The sequence below is a fragment of the Musca autumnalis genome, unplaced genomic scaffold (genome assembly GCF_047663935.1).
Source record: "Musca autumnalis isolate F117 unplaced genomic scaffold, ASM4766393v1 scaffold_1, whole genome shotgun sequence".
Classification (NCBI taxonomy): Eukaryota; Metazoa; Arthropoda; class Insecta; order Diptera; family Muscidae; genus Musca; species Musca autumnalis.
In genome coordinates this window covers 35655754-35668810 of record NW_027411644.1, presented here as the reverse complement: position 1 = coordinate 35668810, position 13057 = coordinate 35655754, and the positions used below count along the sequence as shown (strand labels likewise).

At 41.3% G+C, this 13057-nt stretch overlaps 1 protein-coding gene across 4 annotated transcripts in view; it reads right to left on the bottom strand.

The window, feature by feature from the left end:
• The window catches only part of LOC141397100 (HEAT repeat-containing protein 5B), a 60567-nt gene that overhangs the window by 32545 nt on the left and 14965 nt on the right, over positions 1-13057 (bottom strand). The gene's annotated exons all lie outside the window — the stretch shown is intronic.

Here is a 13057-nt window from a genome sequence, read left to right as displayed (position 1 = left end):
ACAAGTAGGAATGGCGGGGAAAAAATTTCCTTTAGCGGCACCTGGCGGAAAAAAATCGGCATTTTCACCACATGTAGTTCTTTTGGTCCTGATTCAAACGGTGTATAACATTTGTCCCGGAAATGTATACTCCCCGAGATAAAGGACTCGAAAATTCTTCTATGGACAGATGCAAATCTCGGGAATTGGAACAAAATTTCTTTTAAATTGTAAATGTTTCCCTTAGTAGCCGGCCTTTGGCCGGGGATTAAAGACTTTCTCCTATGGACAGGTGCAAATCTCGGAAATGGGAACAAAATTTCTTTTAAATTGTAAATGTTTCCCCAAGTAGCCGGCCTTCGGCCGGGGATTAACGACTTTCTCTTATGGACAGGTGCAAATCTCGGGTATAGGAACAAAATACGTTTCCGGGACAAAAAGTATACATCGTTGGAATCAGAATAGAAAGCGCTGCCCGTGGTGAACAAATTGTCCTCCTACCTTAGGTGCCGCTAAAAGAAATTTAAGCCGAACGGCGTTAAGTTCGTCCAGGCAGAACTTGATATACCCTCCACCACCGTAAAATGGAATAATTAGTTTCCTTTCATTTATGAAGAAGACTAAACACCAAATTTCATCAAGTTCGGAAAAACAATGTGGCTAACCTTGAAAATACCGAAATTCGGGAGGTATCGTTCCATGGGGTCTATATCAAAACGTCGATCTATACCTACAAATTTCTGGCAGAAAGTTTTTATAACCTCAGCATTTCTGCTAACGAGGGATATACACTTTCATGCGGGCAAAATGTGCCTCATCGAAATAATGGTTTTAGACCCCAAGTATGTTTGGACGAAATGTGTTTCAGACAATTTGGAGTTGATTTAGCCATGTCCGTCTGGCTGGCTGGAGCGCACGATAACTCTCGAACGGATCAACCGATTCGGTCCAAAATTTGGCTTTCGTAATATTTTGTCCAAACTTAGTTTAAGTTCGAAGATGGGTTATATCGGTCCACACCTTCCGGTACCTTCCCCACAAAAGTTCGGAAAATTTGTGCGCACGATAACTCTTGAAGGAAGTAACCGATTTGGTCCATACTTTGCACATCGTGAAATTTCTACCAGACTTAGATGAGGTTCCAATACGGACTCAATCGGTCAACTCCTTCGGGTACCTCCCACACAAATTTTCTAAAAAGTTCAGTTGAGGACCTGTTCAAGAATCGCTTTGATTTTTGTTATAGCAACTTGTATTCGCTGCCCATAGCCTGAAAGGTACAAAAAACCCCTATGACACCGTGTGTAGTGGTTGGAGCGTAAGATAACTCTCTAACGGATCTGCGGATTAGGTCCACAATTTCGTCTTCGTAATATTTTGTGCAAACATAGTTTAAGTTCGAAGATAAGCCATATCGGTCCACTCCTTCAGGTACCCCCCCCACAAAATTTCAAAAATGTTCGGAAAAATTGTGCGCACGTTAACTCTTTATGGGAGTGACCGATTTGGTCCATACTTTACACATCCTAAAATATCTACCAGATACAGATCAAGTTCGAATATGGACTATATTTGTCCACTCCTTCGGGTACCTCCCACACAAAATTTTGGATAAGTTCACTTTAAGACCTGCTTCCGAATCGGCAAAGCCGACTGATACTTTTTTACTTGTTTGAATCAAAGAAGACTAAATAACAAATATCCGATATTTCGGTAAAAAGCTTCAAAATACCGAAAAACAAGAGGTACGCTTCTATGGGGGATATATGAACCAGCGGACCTATACTTATAATTCTCTTCTGAAATATTTTATAACCCCATGGAAGACTAAATAACAAAGACTAAATACCAAATTTCACCCATTTCGATGGGTTACTGTGACCACAACCTTCAAAATACCGAAAATCGGGATCTCCAGTCCTATGGGGGCTATATGAAGGCGTCGACCTATAACGAAAAATTTCTGGGAGAAAGTTGTATACCCCTAAACGAAGACTATGTACCAAATAATGAGTGCGATAATGAGGCTAAAACCTACAATTCGGGTGGTACCGTTTTATGGGGGCTATATGAAGGCGTGGACCTATACCGACAAATTTCATATGGAACCTTTAATACCCTAAATGAAGACCAAATTTCAGCCATTTTGGTGGATTATTGTGGCCACAACCATCAAAATTCCGAAAATCGGGAGGTTCCGTCCTTTGGGGGCTATATGAAGGCGTAGACCTATTCGGACAAATTTGTGGTGGAAAGTCATATGGAACGTGTAATATCCCAAATGAAGGCCATTTCAGTAAAATATTGAGGCCATAACCTTCAAAATATCGGAAATAGGGAGATACCGTTCTATGGGGGCTATAATAAGGCGTGAACCTATACCGACAAATTTTATATGGAACGTTTAATACCCCAAATGAAGACCAAATACCAAAATTCAGCCATTTCTGAGGAATATTGAGGCCACAACCTTCAAAACGCCGAATATCGGGAGGTACTGTTCTATGGGGCTATATGAAGACGTGGACCTATAACGAAAAATTTCTGGAAGAAAGTTGTATACTCTCAAACGAAGACTAAGTACCAAATAATGAGTGTGATAATGAGGCTAAAACCTTCAAATCGGGTGGTACCGTTTTATGGGGGGCTATATGAAGGCGTGTTTTGGTGGATTATTGTGGCCACAACCTTCAAACTTAAGAAAATCTGGAGGTTCCGTTCTATGGGGTCTATATGAAGGCGTAGACCTATTCTGACAAATTTCTGGGGGAAGGGCATATGGAATGTTTAATATCCCAAATGAAGACCAAATACCAAATTTCAGCCATTTCGGTGAAATATTGAGGCCACAACCTTCAAAACGCCGAAAATCGGAAGGTACTGTTCTATGGGGGCTATATGAAGACGTGGACCTATACCGACAAATTTCATATGGAACCTTTAATACCCCAAATGAAGACCAAATACCAAATTTCAGCCATTTCTAAGGAATATTGAGGCCACAACCTTCAAAACGCCGAAAGTCGGGAGTTACTGTTCTAGGGGGCTATATGAAGACGTGGACCTATGTTGACGTTAACAATATTATACTTTACCAAACTATACTTGTATTCATTTATTCAAATTATATCGTAGTAGTCCGTTGTAATAGCAACCTGAATTTTATTATAAGTATGTGTTTCTTGTCAACATTTTTTTCATTGTTCTGTATAGTCTTTAATAAATTGTTTCAACATAAAAGTATCCTAGTTTTCCTCGGCGACAGGTTATGGGCCCAGAAGCCATGGATTTTCTGAAAGCTGCGTTTGTTAAATTAAATGGTGAAAATTATTCGCTATGGAAATATAAGCTGGAGCTCATTCTCAAAAGGGAGAAATTGTGGAAATTTATTATAGAAGCTGTCCCAAAGGAACCAAACGCCGATTGGTTGAGAGGAAACGATGAAGCTACGGCTATAATTGGATTGTCTGTAGAAGATTCTCAGCTATTTTTAATCAAGAAAGCAACATCAGCAAGGGATGCCTGGGAAATTCTGAAAAGCCATCATGAGAAGGATACATTGGGATCCAGTGTTCGTTTGATGCGCAAGATATGTGGCATGCGTTTTTCAAATGATACAGACATAGCGGAACACATCATGGAAATGAAGATGTTGTTTGAAAAGCTCGAAGCTCTGGGTGAGCAGTTTTCTGAGAAGTGGTTAGTCGCTATGTTGTTAAGCAGTTTACCCTCATCTTTTGACACCCTGGTCACTGCTTTGGAAGCGCGAAAGATGGATGAGTTGACATTGCGGGTTGTTGAGACTAGTTTGATTGAGGAATACCAGAGGCAACACAATGAAGGAGCTAAGAACGCAGCCCTCAAAACGTGTCACCATTGTCACAAGAAAGGACACATAATGAAGAACTGTTGGAAGCTGGAAAATAAAACATACAACAAAGGACATGAGAACAAAGTTTGTAAAGGTAAAACAGAAAATGTATGTTTTGGTTTTGGAAGCAATTATAGAAATTGGATCTTGGACTCTGGTGCAACGTGTCACATCAGTACGCACGCAGAAGATTTCACATTTCTGGATAAATCCGTAACAGAAGAAGTGACTGTGGCTAATGGAGAAACAATTAAATCTAGCGGCAAGGGTTCGTGTAAGATTAAACTTATTAACAGGAATGGAAATGAAAAAGTGGTGGACGTGAAAGATGTCCTCTTCATTCCATAATTTCACGGAAATCTCTTATCTGTCGACAGAATATTGAAGAACGGAAATCAAGTAGTTTTCAGCGATAAATGTTGCAGCATACGTACAAAGAATGGCGATGAAGTGGGGTATGCTGATAATGAAAACGGATTGTTTTGCTTACGCCAGAAGGAAACTCATCAAGCTTTGATCGCTGAGTGCAAGATGAAGAATTGCCAACATTATTGGCACAGAGTTTTTGGACACAGGAGTATGGACGCAATAGAGAATATGCAAGAAGGGAAAACAGAAAGTGAATTTCAAGTTATTGATTGCGGAGTTAGAAAGCAATGTGAAGTATGCATTCAAAGCAAAATGGTGAAAACTCCATTCCAAAAGTCAATAACTAAATCGTCAGAAGTTTTGGATTTAGTCCACACAGACGTATGTGGTCCATTTCAAACACCAACTGCTAGAGGTTACAGATATTTTCTTACGCTAATAGATGACTACAGCAGATATACAGTCATTTATCTCCTGCGGAACAAATCTGAAGTTGCAGAAAAACTGGAAATATACATGGAAATGGTGAAAAATAAATTTATGCGATATCCAAAGAAATTGAGGTCCGACAACGGTGGAGAGTACATGGGTAAACATTTGCAGAAATACTTACAGAAAAGAGGTATTAAGCACGAGCTAACCGTTCCCTATAATCCGCAACAAAATGGAGTTGCAGAGCGGAAAAACAGATATCTAGTGGAGATGGTGAGATGTCTTTTGAATGATTCTCAATTACCGAATTATTTATGGGGAGAAGCCGTCATGACTGCTAACTACCTTCAAAACAGATTGGTATCTAGTTGTATCCCCAAGACGCCTTTCGAGATGTGGGAAAGTCGGAAACCAGATGTAAGTAATTTGAAAATATTTGGGTCAACAGTATACGCATTGAATCCTAAAGAAAAGTTGAAGAAGTTGGACAACAGGGGCCAAAAGTTAAGATTTGTTGGATATGATGAGAATACCAAAGGGTATCGTTTACTCGACCTCAAAACTAAGAATATTGTCTTAAGCAGAGATGTTAAGTTTATTGACGAGTCAAGCATTTGTGCACCGTCTGGTGAGTCGGAAACATCAACTGAAGCATTAATTCCCATGCGCCGAGTGGCAAGCGAAAATAACGAATTTCAACAGGAGTCGCAGGATGACAGTCTTAGCGAAGACGATATTTCTTATTCCAGTATCCAAGAGAATTGCGAAAATATTCAACCTATTGAAGAATCTCAACCTGAAACTGTTGAAGGTGAGGACCCTGAGAATTCACAAAATCAAGAAAATATTTCGGAGGTTCGGAAGTCCACTCGGAGCACAAAGGGAAAATTACCGTCCCGTTATATATGCAAGACAGCTGAAATTGAAGAGCCTAAAAATTATACTGAAGCTATCAGCTGTAATCAGTCCGTTGTGTGGAAAGTAGCAATGGAAGAGGAAATGGAAATGCTAATAAAAAATAAAACCTGGGAATTAGTAAAAGCTCCAGCAAATGCTAACATAGTTGGGTCAAAATGGACATACAAGATCAAACGTGATGAAAATGGAAATGTCAGCAACTATAAAGCACGTCTGGTAGCTAGAGGTTTCAGTCAAAAATATGGTCAAGACTATGACCAAGTATTTGCTCCAGTAGGGCGACAAACTACACTAAGAGTTTTACTGTCAATTGCCGGTGCCAAGAAGCTACACGTTACACATATAGATGTAAAATCCGCATTCCTCAATGGAGTATTGAAGGACGAAATTTATATGAGGCAGCCACCGGGATACGAGAGCAAGGGTCCTGAGTATGTATGTAAATTGAATAAAAGTTTATACGGCTTGAAACAAGCGGCAAGCGTTTGGAATAAAGCACTTCATAATGTTTTAACCACGTCTGGTTTTAAACAAAGTTTAGCCGATAATTGTCTCTATACAAAATGTCAATTCGAGGAAGGGAATAGTCCAATATACATCTTGGTTTACGTCGATGACATTTTGATTGCAGCCAAATCAAAACAACAGATACACGAAGTTGAACGAATTCTAAAGGAAAATTTTGAAATTAAGAACCTTGGAGAAGTTCATCACTATTTGGGTCTTGAAGTTAAGAAAAACAACGACCATTTTTGCATTCGCCAGAAATCCTATATTGACAAACTTCGAAAGGAATTTGGTCTTCAAGGTGCCAAAGTTTCAAAGTTCCCAGTTGATCCGGGTTATGGAAAATCGACATCAGAGAGATTAAACAACAATAATGATTATCGGAAATTAATTGGGTCTTTGTTATACATTGCAGTAAACTCTAGACCAGACATAGCTGCAAGTATATCAATCCTATCTAGAAAGATTGAAAATCCAACAAAAGAAGATTGGAACGAATTAAAGCGGGTATTAAGGTACCTAAAAGGCACTTCTGAACACTATCTGAAGCTAAGCTGTCATGATTCGCAAGATAACTGTCTTATAGGCTATGCCGACGCAAGTTGGGCGGAGGACAAGGAGGACCGCAAGTCCAATACAGGATTTGTTTTTCAACTTAATGGCGGATCAGTCTCCTGGTGTTGCAGAAAGCAAACTTGCGTAGCTCTCTCATCTACCGAGTCTGAATTTATCTCACTTTCTGAAGCATGTATGGAAGCTATTTGGATACGAAAACTTCTAACTGACATGATGACTCCACAAATAAACGCTACAAGAATCTACGAGGATAATCAAGGATGCCTTCGCATAATGGAAGAAGCAAAATTTAGTAATAGAACCAAGCATATCGACACTAAGCTTTTCTTCATCAAGCACCACATTGATAAACGTGACATAATCTGTGAATACTGTCCAACACAAGAAATGTTAGCTGATATGCTTACCAAACCCCTTAACTCAATCAAGATACAACACCACAGAATAAAAGCTGGAATACAAGTCGTTTGAGGAAGGGTGTTGACGTTAACAATATTATACTTTACCAAACTATACTTGTATTCATTTATTCAAATTATATCGTAGTAGTCCGTTGTAATAGCAACCTGAATTTTATTATAAGTATGTGTTTCTTGTCAACATTTTTTTCATTGTTCTGTATAGTCTTTAATAAATTGTTTCAACATAAAAGTATCCTAGTTTTCCTCGGCGACAACCTATACCGACAATTTTCATATGGAACCTTTAATACCCCAAATGAAGACCAAATTCCAAATTTCAGTCATTTCGGTGGATTATTGTGGCCACAATCTTAAAAATACCGAAAATCGGGAGGTGCCGTTCTATGGGAGCTATATAAAGGCGTGGTCCTATACCGAAAATTAAGAGCGGAAATTTGAATACCCCCAACGAAGACTAAATACCAAATTTCAGGGCATTTCGATGGATTATTGTGGCTATAATCCTCAAAATACGGAAAATCCGGATTTACCGTGCTATGGGGGCTATAATAAGGCGTGAACCTATATCGACAAATTTTATATGGAACCTTTAATACCCCAAAATTCAGCCATTTCGGTGGATTATTGTGGCCACAACCTTCAAAACGCCGAAAATCGGAAGGTACTGTTCTAAGGGGGCTATATGAAGGCGTGGACCTATACCGACAATTTTCGTATGGAACCTTTAATACCCCAAATGAAGACCAAATACCAAATTTCAGCCATTTCGGTGGATTATTGTGGCCACAAACGACAAATTTCTGGGGGAAAGTTTTATACCCCCAACGAAGACTAAGTTCCAAATTTCTGCCATTTCGGTGTAATATTGAGGCAACAGTCGGGAGGTACGTTCTATGGGGGCTATATGAAGGCGTGGACCTATTCCGACAAATTTCTGGAGGAAAGTATCTTACCCCCAACGAAGGCTAAGTTCCAAATTTCACCCATTTCGGTATGATAATGAGGCTAAAAACTTCAAAATACCGAAAATCGGCTGGTACCGTTCTATGGGGGGCTATATCAAAACGTGGACTTATATATCCCATTTGCAATACCAAATAACCTTGGAGTAATATAAACTTCTATACCAAATTACAAAGCTCTATCTTAAAAAGTGCGAGCTGTATCTTGATTTCAACAGACGGACAGACGGACGGTTATATCGACATAGAATTTTACCCTGATCAAGAATATATATACTTTATAGGGTCTCCGATGCATATTTCGATGTGTTACAAATGGAATGACAAATTTTATTTATACCATCCATATTATGGTGGAGGGTATAAAAATCGAAATACTAAATCGGGAAAATTACATCCAAGCCACATTTTCGGACCGAAATGTGGATCGGCCAAGTTTGAAACATTAGATAGATATATATGAGCTACGCCAGTCGTTCGTGGAATTTAGGAACAAGAAGCGGAAGCCCTGTAGATTGTAACAGGGAGTAGCCTAAGGTGCTTATCCTCTAATTTTTCTGAATTCTACCCCTCCATATACCCTTCCATATATCCAATCTAGCGAGTTCTTGTAATCACAGTTAATGACCTTGACGTCCTTATGAAGGAAGGCTGACAGAAACAATGACACTCCGCATCCCGATTTCGACTAGCAACAGGTGATAGTCTCTGATTCTCCCAATGATTGTCAATCGAATATGGTCAGCGAGCATCATTGGTGCCCGTCTGCGGTAAAGTTTTCTGTATAATTGTTCATGCGCCTTGGATGCCGCTTTTCGCACTACTAAGTTTTTTCCTTGTCTTTTTTTTTTTTTTTGGTCAAGGACAGCTGCATAGGAGGTCGAGGGATTAACTGCCTGAAATTTGGCCGAAGGATAATGGCCTTCGAAAGAACGAACACGTTTCACAGTTGTTGCCAATCATCTTGACTTTAGCCTGTTTGAAACAGGCTTCGGATCTGACCACTTCGTTAATTGATCTCCCTTACGGATGTCGTTAGGTTTAGATTACGTTCTTTAGCTTTCTTTATTCCATTCTGGGTTGGGTTTGGCTTCGGGATTTGGCTGCACAATGATGCTTGAGGAAGTTAGTTTCGTTTACTATACCTTTTGCTTGTCTCCGCAACCTTTTTAGAAGCCAAAGCTTGAGCAGCTGCATGTTCTGAAAGAAAGATCTTATCCACATAAGGCTTACGTCGAGGTAAATGACGGTAAGTTCTTTCGAATTTGCACGTGCACCTGAGTTTACTTCTGATGAAGACCTCCATTTCAGAATGCAAATTCGGATCTCGTTCCACCAATTTGAGAAAATACATCACAGGACTCTTGTAGTGGTTCGTATCGTTAACTTCTTTGACAGATTTGCCCTTAGAGCCATTGATTGTTGTTGGAGTAATTTTGGTCCACGGGTGATATAAAGGATACGCAGTATACAGAATAAAGATGAGCGAAAATCCTATAGAGATTCCTCTCTGTTAGATACCACTTTTCTATCTCCGCATACCGAGTATCCAAGAGATCCCCAAGGTTATAAAGACATTTTGAATCAGCTCTGTCAGAGTCTTCGCTCAGCCATCGTATTGAATCACGTCACAAAAACGACATCTCCCTTGCTCGGGTGTAGCCGTTAAAGTCATCCTAATCACCATTTGGTGGACAGGAACAACCATTAATTACATATGGAAACATACATATGCTGACAGTTCTTCCATCTGAGGAATATGAAAATATCCACCATGGTGCAATGGTATGCACATTTCAACGGTGACAAAATACCCCTCAGTAATGTTGGCGACATTTCCTGAGTATTTCAACCATGTAAAACTTCTCTAATAAGTGGTGTCTTAAGACACGCCGTTCGGAATCGACGATAAACAGTAGGTCCCATATCATTGAGCTAATTTGAATCGGGGGTGAACTCATTGATATGAGAGAAATCTCCCTTGGTCCATATGGGATGTTTGTGGAACAATTATAATTATAAATCCACAATCACACCATTCACCACGTTGCCAGATGAAATTACGCTTCCATTGAATATTTTTTCGATTGACATTGTTGCCGTTGCTGGCCTGTATGGGTACAAGAATATATGAGATACACCGTAGAATAATATTCAAACTTGTCATAATGCCGCCCTAAGGGCTGGAACAAATTACCTACATATGACATATGTTAACCATCTTTATGAGATGGCGAAATTTTTAACGGTACATTAGCAAGAAGATGTTTTCGATTCAATACCAGCTCGCATTCTATCAAGTATCAATTACGAGTTAGAATGAAAATACCAGCTGCTCGAATCAAGATGAACTTGGAATGCTGATACGGTACGGTACCCACCACTGACTCTACCAGATTGTTTTGAAGAATGTGTGAATTTGGATAGAAAACAATCAGAAACAGATTATTTGTCCTGGACAAACTATGAGCATCAACTAGACATAACCATCGTATCACCTGGTGTGACAAATGACGTTACCTGGCAACCCGTCATTTCCCTTGGATCAGACCATCTCTCCATAATTATCTCCATTAGCATACCAGCCGATTTCATTACCTCTGAACGCCGCACATTCGTCAATCATAAGAAAGCTGATTGGCCGGGTTTCAGAGAGTTCACCAACCACCGCTTCAGAGAACTGCCCAATCCTTCTGATGTTCGGGTAGCGTAAAGGACATTCCGAGACATCATCACTGCTGCAGCCGCTCGCCATATCCCTGCTGGTCGAATACCCGAAGTAAGACCAAACTTCCCAGCAGAGGCGACGGGATTAGCAAATGAGCGTGATGAGCTTCGCCGAACCAACCCCAATGACCCCAGAGTCAGGGAGCTGACACTCGAATTTAACAGGCTGGTCGGCGAGCATAAGCGGAACAAGTGGTTAAATCATCTGAAGAGTTGCAACATATATAGGTAAATTGTTGGCAACGGTTAAGTCACTCTCGAACCCTGGAAGAAGGGAAGATAGGACCTCAGTCACGTTTGGCGACGTTACGATGACTGACCCGAAGAGGTGCGCAAGTAATTTCAATCGACAGTTTGTCGAGCATGCCGAGAGTGACAGGGCGAAGAGAAGAGTATTACGTCGCATCAGATCTCTTCCTGCCGAGGAGGAACCACCACAGTTTACAATGGATGATGTTGCCAATGCCATCAGGAACGCTAAATCATCCAAAGCGTTGGGCCCTGATGGAATCTCCATGGTAATGTTGAAGCAGCTGGATGAGCCGGGAGTCGAGTATTTCACCAAAGTCTTCAACTTGTCGCTAGCCACCCTCGTTGTTCCCGAAGTCTGGAAAATGGGCAGGGTGGTCCCACTACGGAAGCCAGGCAAGGATGCCAGCAAAAGTGAATCGTACAGACCGATTTCGCTTTTGTCGCCCGTAGCAAAGACACTTGAGGCCTTGATCCTCCCCAGTATCAGAAATAGCTATCAAGTTGCCGATCATCAACATGCACGACAACAGCGCTGCACGCCATTACCACACATATTTGTCAAGGACTCAACCAGAGACGGCCGTGCGATAGAACAGTGATGTTGTTGTTGTAACAGTGTTTTTTGTTATGTTTATTTGTTCGTTCCTCTGTTCAATCTGGCTCTGGGTCTATCTCCAGTTCCAGAAAAGTGGCTGCTTCGATGGGATGTAGCCACAGATCCACTGGAGTTAGATGGGTAGGTTTGGCGAGGCAGTTAAAAAGGTGTTGTGTGTCGTGCGTGCCCATGCCGCATATTCGTACATAGAACAGTGATGGTAGCGCTTGACTTATCAAAAGCCTTGATACAGTCAGGCACTCCACGCTGTTTGAGGACATTGAGCAGACAACCCTCCGGCCAAGCTTGAAACGTTGGATAGTCAATTATATGTGTGGACACCAGTCGTACGTGGAATTCAGGAACAAGAAGTCCAAACCACGTAGAGTGAAACAGGGAGTTCCCCAAGGTGGGGTGATATCTCCGGAACTGTTTAACCTCTACCTCTCCTGTATTCCGCCCCCTCCAGACGGCATCGAGATCATAACGTATGCGGATGATTGCACGATCCTGGCGTCGGGTACCTATCCTGATGACATCTGTGAGAGACTGAACAAATATTTAACCGATCTTACCACCTTTTCCCATTCGAGGAATATGCAGATTTCCGCCACAAAATCAACAGCCACTCTGTTCACCACATGGACAGCGCAGTTTGGAAGAGAATTGAATGTCGTGGTAGACGGTAGCAGAATTCCGACCACAAACTGCCCCAAAATTTTAGACGTCACATTCGACACTACTTTCACGTCGTGGGCGCACGCCACAGCTATCTGCGACAAACTGAAAAGTAGGAACAAGGTCCTCAAGTCCCTAGCCGGCAGCACTTGGGGTGCAGATAAAGAAACCTTGTTGACCACATATAACGCGATAGGTCGGTCTATGGTAAGTTATGCGGCGCAAGTCTGATCCCCGGGATTATGTGATACGAATTGGAAAAAGATTCAAACTTGCCAGAATGCCGTCCTGAGAACAGCAACAGGGTGCCTCCTCAAATCTTCAGTGGACCATCTACATGAGGAGGCAAAGATTCTTCCAGTAAAGCAACACAATGAGATGCTTTCGTTGCAGTATCTGCTTGGATGTTACCGTATGAGCCATCCCAATCACCATCTTGTGGGTAGGCCCGGCACATACAGGCAGATCAGGAAGGATATCAATGCTCTAGAGGGAGAAGTCCAACGATACAGGAGAGAACCCCTAGATCAACAAGCGTATCGAGCAGGTTTAAATAGTATTCACACGGATGCAGTTGCCAAGGCCTTAAGCAATTATAGTGTGTATAAAGTCCTCGAAATACATCTCCCATCTATTGCAGCTGAGGAGCGTCAGCTGCCACGACAAACTAGAGTAGTTTTGGCTCAACTACGCTCGGGATATTGCAGTCGCCTAAATTCTTATTGGGCGGAAATCGACCGCGCCGTGCAGGACATCTGCCCAGTATGTG